This window comes from Etheostoma cragini, chromosome 1 (genome assembly GCF_013103735.1).
Source record: "Etheostoma cragini isolate CJK2018 chromosome 1, CSU_Ecrag_1.0, whole genome shotgun sequence".
In the NCBI taxonomy this organism is placed as follows: domain Eukaryota; kingdom Metazoa; phylum Chordata; class Actinopteri; order Perciformes; family Percidae; genus Etheostoma; species Etheostoma cragini.
In genome coordinates, this window is record NC_048407.1 from 31,328,925 (window position 1) to 31,341,508 (window position 12,584).

Here is a 12,584-nt window from a genome sequence, read left to right on the forward strand (position 1 = left end):
GGGGGGGTCAGCCTGCCCTTGGCCTCAGCCTGACCTAATGACATATGACTGAAGAGAGAAGAGAAGGAGTGCCGTTTACAACTGTCTAGTTTAATGTCTAAGTAAAGTTCAGCCATTTCTCAGAATACCAGTAAGTGACATGGGCCATTCTTAATGGCTAACATACCATTGAAAGGCTTGTGCATTTGGATCTAGCTCCAGCCAATGGACCAAGTCTTTCTGCCATGTGACTCCTGCAGTCATAGTCTCATTAGTCTCGCTTTGCCAGACCCTCCTCTAAAGCTCTCTAAAAGGAGGGTCTGGCTACCTCAGAGGGACTGGAGGAACACATGCTCTGGTTTAATGGCATGTCTTTAAACCAATCAGAATCATCATGGGCCGCGCTAAGATCCGCTGCAAAATAGTCACGCAAGACTTAGTTTTACTACTTTTTTATTTGTATTGTTGACTGTAATTTTCTTATTGTTGTTTAATTCTCTGGTTTTTCAAAGGATGTGACCATCTTCAATGTAATGTTGGTCCCCAGTGGACTTCTTTAGCAAGTTTTGTCGTTAATCTTTTTTAATGTTATTTATTTATTAATTTTTCTTATTGTTGTCGTTTTTTTAGGGAGACAATTTTAAGATCTGTCCAGGGACAACGGATGAAAAATAGCCTCTTGGCAAATTCTGGTGCATTTACAGCAATGTTGATTAATGTACACTGTCCCTGCCAAATAAATTAATAAAATTAAAATTAAAAGAGAAAACTCAGAATGGACAGATAGTCTAGCTAGTCTTCAGAAATCCACCAAATTTAAAATTCCAACACTAAGAAAGCGGAAGGCAACTGAAAATACATGAATCTGGAGGAGGAGGCAGGGGCGAGCTGGCCTCGTTTTATGTGAAAATACTTTGAGCATCAACAAGAAGTGCCGCTACCCAACGTCGCTCAGAGCACCTGTAATTAGCTCGTTCTTGTTTCCTAACTGCATCGCGAGTTATAGGAGCTCCGCTGCGAGCTTCATGGAGACAGCTAATGCTAATGTTAGCTGCCCTTCAGCTGTCAGAGAGATGTGAATATAAAAAAAAAATACAATTTGAATGTTATTATAGAGCAAGACAGACAGCTCTAGAGGGTGGTACTGTAATTAGAGAACATTATGATTTGATAAATATTATCTAGATCCCGACAGATAAAGGATTTTCAAGGCCGATACCAATACAAATATTTGGTTATTTATAAATCCGATATGCCGATATATTGGGCAATGTATATATATATATTTTTAAACGCGTTACAAAACATAAACCGATTTCCCTAACATTAGTTATTTGTAATAACGACTAAAATAATATGAGAATTTGTTTTATTGTCACAACAGAACAGAGGAACATCAAAATATATTACAGTTCTGATAAATAAAATGTATAAAAACACAAACTTAAGATATTAAACTTAAGAGAAAAAACAATCTGTGTTGCCAACATGGACATTGTAGAGCGCCCTCTGGTGGACAGACTAGGCAACGCTAACACTCATAACATGGTTGACAGTCCGCTTTTATTTTTCAAATATTCATTTATCAGAATCATTTATGTGTCATAAATGATTCTGATGAATTTAATCGGCTATTATAAATGCAGATACCAGTAGATCGGGAAATGCCTAATATCGGCTGATAATATCAGCCCGCCGATATATCGGTCGGGCTCTACTATTATCTATGAAACTACTAATTTGGGGCAAGCCCCAACAGAGAAAATATCTGACATTATTCTCCATTACAGCTGCGTTACTCATTTCAACCTGGCATCGCATAAAATCAACCAAACGTACCCTGAAAAACAATGTACACATACATCACCGAGTGAAGTCCGCTAAAGGAGTGGTGAACTGAGGAAGAGGAGAGCAGAGAGAGAAAATATCTCCTCGTCCATCTAAATAATCTGTGTGTGTCATCATGTCAGACAGGTGGAGCGGAGTGAGAGGAAACAGGCACTCAAGCTGTCAGGAAACCAGTCAGCATGTAATTTACACTGCTCTCACTGGCTGACTCTCTGCTGCTTACATGCTGCTCTGATCTGGAAGTTTGGACAATATGTTGTTTTAAACAGACATGACTGATACACATCATCCCCCCCACCTTAGCTAGCTAGTAAATAAGCCCACCGAGAGCAAAAATATTGTTAATATTTTGGCAGATTTAGTAATGACAGTAGTTTAGTAGTGGTCAAAGTGAGTGAAATGTAATGTGAGATGGACATTGTGTTATGTATCTGGAAATGTTCATTAGCTTGTGTGTGATATCTGTACAGCTGAACAGCAGTAAAACAGATTTTATTCTGATCCACAGACTCTTTCTGTGAGATAAAGGACACTAAAAGATTACCCATGGACACTATTCATTATATTCAAAGATGAATGAGTAATTGTGTTAGATAATCGTGATTTCAATAGTGACCAAAATAATCATGATGATTATTTTTTTCAAAATTGAGCAGCCCTAGTACAAACCTGAAAATCAACGTAATATGGGACCTGTAAAGCTCAGGTAAATGAGAAACCTGGTTTCCGTCAACAACTGTGTTTGATGTGTGGTGACAACCAGTCACTACTCTGCTAAATTGTAAGTGATAGCATGCCTGTCACTTTTGGAAATCCACAGGGTAGATCTAAATCCAAAACTCATGTTTTAGTGCCTTTATTAATCACATGGGCTGTGAAAATATAATCTTAGCACAGTCTAAAGAAATTTAAAGTGTGCCTTCTGATATAGTTCACAGAAACAAGCTTAGCAGACTAGTAAGCGGGTCTCCTGCGTGGCTGTCGACAGCACTGATCACACTGGATAGCAGTAGAGATCGCGTTGCCTACATCTGGTCATTTTGCTGACTTTGGTAGATTTTAACACTGAAGCAGTAAGCAGAAAGGAGGGACGAATTGGGCACTCATGGAGCTGCTCTGGCCTCACCAATGCCCTCTCCATTTCCATTACTGTTTGGTGACTACGAGACAAGACTGTTTGTGAAGGCTCTAGCCTGCCGTGTCGTTTTCCCATGTTGCTTTGTGTATAATAAAACATCTACAAAAAAAAGAGTCTAATGAATTGACTTACAATTTGAGCTTAGAGTTGGGAGTGCATGGAATGATGATTTAAATCGTCAATTACAGGAAGAAGCCCCGCAAGTTTTTACTGGTCATCATCCAAACCCAAGTGGTCAGTCGAGGCTTTCCTGCCACATCACGCATCTCTCATAATGGAAACCAGGAGACACTACAGAACTACTATAGGCTACAAAACACTCCTGCATGGAAACCAGAGGATCCTGCAGGTAATTATTTGCAATTCTTTTTATGGCAGATGTCTTTGATGCAAATTAAAAGAAACAAAAACTGTGAACGGGTTAAATGTGGAAACTAGACCACTATCTAATTTCCTCAGGAAATACTGTAGTAGAGAGGTGCATGGCCCCTCTTGTGTTGTGATCACAAGAGCGACATTTTTTCTGAATGAAATCAGTGAAAGATCAATCAGCGTCTCCACAGCACCACAACATACACAGCGAGAGAGAGACGGAGATTCCTGGGACCCACAATACAACAGAGGAACACCTTTTCATAGCAGACTTGCATCATCACATCCAGACACCTGGTCAGTTTATAGAACATTACATAAAGCACAGCTCATCTGGTTTTCACATTGCGTTGTGTGTAGCCGTGTTGGTGTACAGTAGGTGAAAAGTAGGTCTTTTCCTCTGGGGTCCCTGTTTATTTATTTACACTGTGTAATGTTTAAAACAGTGGCCATGATGAGTGTGAGTGTGCATGTGTGTGTGTGTGTGTGAGATTGTATCTTGTAAAGTGGGAAGCACCTGCCTGACAATGAGCTAAACATGTTTGCCAGTGTGTGTGTGTGTGTGTGTGTGTGTGTGTGTGTGTGTTTGTGTGTGTGTGTGTGTGTGTGTGTGTGTCTCTCTTCCACAGGAAAAGGAAAAGCATCATCACAGCTACCGTACGGCGGCAGCACCTAGCTTAATTGGCTTCATCAGAGTAAAGTGCTCTTTACAAAGAAAGACCAGAAACCCAGGTGGTATTTAGGGCTGAACAATTAATCGTAATTTTATCACAATCACAATCTGGACCAGTGCAATGTCCAAATCTAGTTTAACAGTCAGTCATAACGAAAAAAGAACATAAATAAACTACTTAGCGTAGACTGTCTTTAGGGCTTTATTCCGTGGTATTGGATCTGTGTATAAATTCTTCCCGATATTGAGACCAGCGTTTTAGGCAGTATCGGAGGCGATACCAAAACTGGTCTCTGTCTCAGAACGTCTCTAATTGTGGTACTGCCGAGACATCCCAGTCTACAAATCCTATCCAACAAACTAAAGAAAACATCTTTGTTTAGTACAGATCCTCGCAAAAATCACACTATAATCATTTCATTATTTAATATTTGAATATTTTCCAATGTGAACAATGACATGAAGAAAAAAGATAAATCCCCAATCCCTCTAATATGGTGAAAAATATCCCAATATCAGTCAAAAATAATTACAATTAGACTTTTTTTTTTTAATATCGTGCAGCCGTAGTGGTAACATTTGTTTAAAATTTTCAGCTGCATCAACAACAACACAAACCTCCATTACAGGGTTTCTCCTCTACCCACAAAGTGTTTATACTTCAGTAGAGACAGAGCATAGTGATGAATTTGGGCACCATCATTTTTATATTTGTGTCTTTAAGAAAATCATACATTTCAAATCATCCACAGATTTAAATAATTGTTTTAGCTTATTAAGCTACCTTGTCAAATCAACAACTTTATTTCTTCAAGGCCCATGCAAACCCTGCACACTGCAGCACTTAACCTGGACACCACTCTGCTGTCAAGGGCCAGGTTGCAGTACATGAAAAACACTTAAAAACAAACACTCCTCATCCTCAACAATATGTCCCTTCTAACAGAGGGAGAAGATTATACTTGTTCACGGGCCAGGCCCTATTTTTTTCTACAATGTTAAAGCTCAAACATCAGTTTGGATTTATTTTCCACATAAATAAAACTATATATGCACCTATGTTGCTTCTGCCTTTCTGTTCTGGGTACTTGTTGCAGGCTACTTGACATTAGAGTTGGGCGGTATCCAACTTTTGATACCATTAAATCTCCTCCCTATTGTCCCGCGGTACCATGACTAATTAAAAATGATGACTTACGGCTCGGACGGCGTCACCAAACTGCTGGCTTGTGCCTACTTGTGCCAAAAACTGCTGAAGTCGCGTTATATATTGTATTTAATATCTCATCTTTGTCTCTTATATAAGTGCATTAGCATTTTTCTTAATACCGGTATTCAAATTGATAGTGTTGCTTTTTTTAAGACCCCGCGGTGTACCGTAGCCTACCGCCCAAGCCGACTAGATGTCTGATGTGGTTTGTGCGAGAGGAGAGGCCAGATGATGGTTTCTCATTGTCTCGTCTTTTTCCCAGCAGTGGGGGAGGTTTCCTAGTAGGACACGGCTGCTGTTTGAATGGAGAACAATTCTTTCCTATCCTTTACTCCAACCCCCCACTCACTTCCCACTTCCTCTCAAGTCTTTCAACATCCCCTTTTCTCCCCTGCTGCAGTAGTAACTGGTGGTCGGGGGTCTGGAGGAAGCAGGATGGGGGCTGAAAGCAGGGGCAAATGACTTGCAGTCCACCTGTGGAAGTGTACGTAGCGCTCCAGTGTTGGGGAGGCTCTGACTGGGGCAGCTATGCTGGGAATGTGAGCCTCCGCTCAGCCAGGGCTGGACCGGAGAAGCCCACAACTCTATTTAAGGAAATGGTAGTCAGGAACCAATCAGCAACTCTCCCTGCCTCTCAATTTCCCCGTCAGCGTCCCACGCTGCTCAAAGCCTTCCCCCCCATTACTTCCTTTTACTAGAATGATTATTTTTCTTTGTAGAAGAAAGGTTTATTTCCGTACCCGCTGAGAAGAACACACACACACACACACACACACACACACACACACACACACACACACACACACACACACACACACACACACACACACACACACACACACACACACACACACACACACACACACACACACACACACACACACACACACACACACACACACACACACACACACACACACACACACACACACACACACACACAGTGGTTTGGGTAATTGTTTCCGGTACATTTGTGAGCATAATAAAGACGTGTCTTTATAAACTTCTTGATGGCTCCGGTCTGCCAAACAACAACAACAACAACAACAACAAGCCTGTTAAAGAGAGGAAAATCAGAACTATCATGTATGCAGCACTGTCCTGGCCTTAATACCAAATAATAACAAAAGAAAGTAGAAGGGCACTCACAGAGTGCAGACCTTTGCCAAGGCCATGCCCTTGTTCGTGGCTCGTGTCAGCTCCAAAATGTAATGGGTTCTTCCTTGGGATGGGACAATATGCCGCAGTGCATCGCATATCCCTCCCCCGCTGTTTACATATCACTATAAACCAAATTTCTTTATTCTTTAAATAAAGAAATACAAGAATCGATATGCTGGCGCCAGATATAGATATTTTAATAAATAAAATAATGTTCTTTAAATAAATTTCCCTGCTCCTAGCTTAGCTACTTCATGGCTCCTCGAGGTTGCGCTCAATAAATGAATGAGGGAAACTTGAACAGAAGTTAACCCGCCAAATAGAAAGAGGTTTTTAGAAGGACTGGCGGACGGCAATTAGAGGAAAATAGATGCTCCATCCCTGTTTAAGTCCAAACCCATGGACTCTCAACTATGGGTCTAGACCCATAGTTGCTCTATAGTTCTGTAATTTTAGACTGATAAACTGATCAACTTTCTAACAGCTTGGACTGGCAGTGGTTAAAGAGAGAAAACCTACACTGAACCTTTAACAGGCATTAAGTTTTTATAGATAGACGGATATTGGGATCCTCTTCATAGGATTGTATAGCAATATATTAATTATTGCCAAATTCCTGTATCGTGATATTATCAGTATCATGAACCATGTTTACATGAGCCCTATTTTTCCTTGGCCCCTGCTACACCCACCATGTTGGGACAGCAGTGTTTCCATAATCCTGCTGATAGACACAAAACAAGGTCAGAAATTAGGTTTGGAATAAATACCTACTATCGGATATCAACATGATCCACTTCGGATAATATGAATGTATCTCTCTTTCTCTCTTTTCAGCAGTTATTACATTCATTTATTCATACCATTGAACAGTTGCTGTAGGTCACCTTCTAAGTAAAACCTACTGATATGTTCCATTAGACAAGCTTGGTTTTCTGTTCAATGATTGTCTAAATGCTGTTTTGACTGGGCAGGTAAATCCGCAAAGGAGTTATGGCATCAAATGTTATGATTCGGGTACAGAGAATAAACATTATAGGCATACAAAATTAAATTTCCATTTAAAAAATACAAAACATGATTGGTTATGTTTAAGCCATGATTTCAGTAGTGATTTAAAACTAGTGGAGCATTGTCTGATAGCGCTGGGCAATAAGTTCCAAAAGTTTGGAGCTCTAATGGAGAAAGCTGACCGGCCAATAGCACTTAACAAACTGGTTTAACCACACCAGTATGTGTACTATCTACAGCCCAGTCTTTCAAGGTAGACTGGTCACTCCTGCAGAGCCATATGAATGAGTGTGTGTGTGTGTGTGTGTGTGTGTGTGTGTGTGTGTGTGTGTGTGTGTGTGTGTGTGTGTGTGTGTTGCTGCAGCTTTCAATGTACATTCGAGTGACATATGGAATGCAGAGGCTCTGTGAGTGTGAGACAGACGTGTTTACCCAGCATCGTCGGCTGTCCACAGCCTGAGGGAGATAGCTTCAGCATCCGGCTGTAACATCACGTGAGTAGACACAGCACAAACACACACAGAGATCCATTCAGAAAAACACGAGAGCACAGGGCGACGAGAGCTCTACTCTACGCTCACAAGTCAATCAGCGGTTAAAGATGGCAACTGAATGGTTTACGTGATTCTCTGAAATGTCAAACTCTAACTAGCACTTGAAAATTCAAGGTGGGTTTTCAAATTGTGTGAAAAGCAAAGACCAACCATCACGAAACTCAACAGAATTTCCTAGCAAATGATCCAAATAAATATATATGATAATATAAAGCTACTGGTTTTCAATGTTAGTTCATCTATAGATTTAGATACGGTGAGACAACATTGTAAAGGGTAAAATTAATTATATGATCCAGTTAGTGAACAATGACGTAACATTTCAGCTTATGTTATTTTACTATTTGGACAAAACAGAAACATGTGCCCGTCAGCTTAAAGCTTCTCTGACAGAGAAAAAAGGCTGACTGGCTCACAATAACACCAGTGAGCAAAAAAATAAATAAATAAGTCTGAAAACAAGCTGATCCCATTTCACTTTGTTGCCAAGATATTCAAAAGGTTCTTCTGCGGTTGGGGATATATATTTTGCATTTGACTTTTAACTTTCATGTAAATACAAGACATTTTCAGAGTAATTTAAATGGACTTTTTATATAGCGCTTTTCTATTCTTATTGACCAGAAAGCAGCATCGGGAGCAACTCGGTGCAGTGCCTTGCCAAAGGACACTTTGACATGGGACTGCAGGGCGAGAGTTTGAACTCCCAACCTTTTGGTTGGCAGGGGACCGCTCCACCACTGAGCCACAGCTACCAGCGTAAGCAAATGCAGTCACATATTCTGCAACAGCCACATAGAAGCCCATAAAGCAGGTAAGCAGTTTCGAGTGTTTTGTATCTACTGCACATCTGGTATGTGATCATGTCAGCAAAAAGTAAAGTCAGCAAACAACAGGCTTAGTTTGCTTTTCAGGATTACTGTTTTTATTAATTATATAATTAATACAGTAGACATACAAAATCACTGAAGGATGCAAATTGTTATTTTTATTGTGATAATCAACTGGTATGTTGATTCCTTTAAAGATTACAATAAACTACTTTTTCAGACCATTTAGGATATTATTATTTGAAATTAAAATGTAATGTGTGTAATATCATCCCCTAAAGTGAGTAAAAAAAATCATGAGAAAATCATTTGAGGAGCGCAACTCCAGGGGCAGCCCCGCTCTCCCCATAGGAAAACAATGGAACGGCCAGCGCAGAGCGATTTTACCGCGGATCATGTGTGGGCGGTTTAAGGGCCAGCATTTCCCTCGTTGCTGCTTTGTCTGTACAGATTTGTGCAGTCTGGACGGGATGGCTCCTGAGCTTGAACAACCCCCACGACACAAGAATTGTACTGTGTAGCACAGCCAGCTGTCTGGGAGCGGGGTGGGGACGGGGCAGGGCTGGAAATAATCTGTCTGGTCAAGACAAGACTGACTGGTCATCTATGAGACGGACTGGTATCCCTCACCTGTTCTCACCCTCTCACCCTCTCTTTCTTACACGTGCACGCACACACGCAGATGTACAAGGCGTTTCGCTGATATGCAACTTGCTGTGCCTGGATGCCCCTGAGAACTAAATCATTCCACTCCTCTTAGTCCAAAGCAGTGTTAATACAATGCATGTACAAGTCAAAATGTATGAGCTTCACCTGGATAGCTTTTGAAGGTGTGTTGGTTGTTGTCATTTAGCTAAACCATGCTAGTCAGGTTAGCCCAGAATGAACAGGGCTAGGGACAGTCACTGGGCTACTACTTCCTGTATAGTTCATGTAAATGTGAAGTCAGAGTTAAGAGATTTTCCAATAGGACTAAGGTCCTCTGCTTGGAATTACTGCTGGCATTACGGTTTTCCAGTATAATGAAGCAAAACTGTACAGAGGTCAATGAAGCTTCAGTGACTGGACTGAAGAGCTGTGTCAACAAGGTTCCCTGACCAAGTCAGGCAACATTATGTCTATGGAAATAGCAACATCAAACGTGCAATTTATTTGCAATGAAGGCAGACAGACAGACAGAGGGACCAATCCAGTCCTTCCTCTTTTAACATTTACCCAGCCCCTCACTAAGGATTCAGGTTGGGCTAAACCAACAACCAGTCACTTTATTACGGTCTCCATACGGAGTAATTAGGGTGATTGAGCGAATGTTTAGAGTTTGTCTGCTTTCAAAATGAATTAAACACTTCTTTTTTCCTTCTGCTGTACCTAAAAACATACAATGTCCCCTTTCAGACCAAGAAGTCACAGTGTGCGTTAACCTATTCATGTTGTGTACCATTAAGACAATAAAATCCAGACGAAAATGTATTCAATGTGTATTTTTTGTTTATTATCGTCCCATAGGCTATTTATAACTGCGAGATGGAGTGTGATGGACGCTACTCACAGAGAGACGGCTGACTCGTTATGAACGGGTCCAGCACGGGTTGAATGACGGATACACACATTGGGTGTTTGAAATGTCTGTTACTCTACACACTGAAGTTAGTTGCATTCAATAACTTCTTCTGTGTTCTTTGCCGTGGCTGACGCAATAGCAGAGTTACCCGCGGAAACACTGGTACAAATACAGGTTTGCCCCTCATACTGAACAATATGCAGCTGTGTTAATGACAAATGAAACTGTGGACAAATGTCAGAAGTGTGGACAAATGTCAGAAGTGTGGACCGGCGCTGTGTGGAACGGCGCGGAGAGTAAGAGGAAAGAGAGTAGAGGATAGATCCAACACAGGCACGGCTTTACAGACAAAATGGGTCATGTAACGTAAAATTAAACCATATCCATATATTAAACCATATCCATATAAACAGCATTGCAGCGGATGCGAGGACATTAGCACCGGTGCGTCCTAGAGGAGCTAACAGCTAACAGACGCTAACTAGCACCGACTAGCACTGGTCACTGCTGTTGTCTGAAAAACAACAGACGGGACAAAATGTTGCGTTTAGGTAAACTGGTAAACCTTGAGGCCGACGTATAACCGACTGCTATCTGCTGAGTTTTCCTCCCGTTACTCTGTCCTCTGGGACTGACTACATCTAGAAACTAAGCTGCACGGGGTGCAGGGAAATACTCTGGCTCATGAGCAGACAGTGGTTTACGGAGCGGTAGATTGGCTTTGCAAAAAAACTCAGCGTTCTATGAAGTGACGCTTTAAAAAACAACAAACACACAACAACAACAAAAACGCTCGATCACGCAAATTTGATCGTGGGAAGTCAAAATCATGATTGCGCTTAAAATTCGATTAATTGTGCAGCCCTACGCTACGCACTACATCATCCCTTACACATTGAATAAGGCCGGGGTAAACATATACAGATAAACACATGGTGCGGTAATCCAACTTGACGGGGAAAGAAAACTGGGATCAGAGTTATAAAGAAGCACAGACGGGTTTGGTGAGAAACTAGACCTTGAGGATTTAGGAAGTTCTTGATTGCTTAATCTATGCTATCAGTGACATCGTCCACCTCTCAGATATACTACCAAGAGCCTGACTTGTCTCACGCACGCAGAAAAGAAAAAAGCCTTTGCTATAGAGGGGAAAAGATGAGCTTTATTTCGTTGTCCCTTCTGGCCGTTTTGGCAGGTTGTCTGTCCCCATTCCTGAGGTTCAGTACGAGTTCACAGAACACGCCGTCAACTTCCAGAAATAAACTGTTTGCTCATGCGTGGGTGCAATGAAATAGTTTGGCGCCCAAACCAGAGACAGGAGTTTTCACTTTCCATCGCTCTCTCTTTGACAGATTGGCCAATTAAATGTTTAGAAAGGCACAAAGGGTTTTGGCAAATAGAAAAAGTGTGAAAAATAAGATTAGATCACACTGTATCTCTACAGGGTCCAGTATTTATAGCTGCTTCCTTAACAGAGCAGGAGAACTACATCAGACTCAAGTTAAACAATGGATTTGTGTTTTTTTAATGGTTTGATTAAACATTCTGTTTTATTATTGCATGGTGCCATTTAGTGTTATGTAAATACTGATCAATGCTAATATCTTTCTGTTAGGACCTAGGTGGCTGAAAAAAGTGTAGGTCCCCCCCAGGAAAAAAAAACAACACAAAATCAAAAACCATTTGATGAACTTAACCTTCTTTCAATCGGTGTTGGCCAGGACACCATAAAATCTAGACTTTCAAAAGCAAGTAAATATTTAAAAACTTTGGTAAAGTTAGACCAGACGAGCAGAGAAAGGAGTGAATGAGCTTCAGCTGTAAATGGCACCAGTATTCTCTGAGTCTTCATCTTTTCCCTACCTCACTCCACCCCCCCTTTCATACCGCGGTGTACTCGGGAGACCTTAGCTCCACTAAAGGTGGAATCAGTTTTCCTTTTCCACTGTGTCTTTTTCCCCCCACGCTGGAAAAGCCCCCATCCAACTCTCGCTGAGCGCCTGAATCAAGTGTGCTCCGACGTGCCCACATTCCTAGACAGTTTCCCCAACCCCGGAACCGTTTACCGCCTAAGACAGGAATGCTGAATTCCAGCCCAGGTTTTCATCAGACCTAGTTTAGGCAGAGAGTGCAACAGGAATTCACTGAGTAATACTTGCCATTATACAGCACAGACTTTCCCTCCATGTCAATCATCTTACACACAGCAAAGATTCTCTCTCTCTCTCTCTCTCTCTCTCTCTCTCT

The 12,584-nt window shown here is 41.3% G+C and overlaps 1 protein-coding gene and 1 long non-coding RNA gene across 7 annotated transcripts in view; one reads left to right on the forward strand and one right to left on the reverse strand.

Annotated features, from left to right (window-relative positions):
• LOC117942072 overlaps nt 1-9,191 on the forward strand; it is an 18,017-nt gene extending 8,826 nt beyond the window's left edge. Inside the window, exons 2-3 of the long non-coding RNA XR_004656062.1 lie at nt 5,125-5,131; nt 9,111-9,191. This is a non-coding gene — a long non-coding RNA (uncharacterized LOC117942072). The remainder of the gene's footprint in view (nt 1-5,124; nt 5,132-9,110) is intronic.
• Nucleotides 1-12,584, reverse strand: part of samd4a (sterile alpha motif domain containing 4A) — a 52,679-nt gene that overhangs the window by 34,240 nt on the left and 5,855 nt on the right. The gene's annotated exons all lie outside the window — the stretch shown is intronic.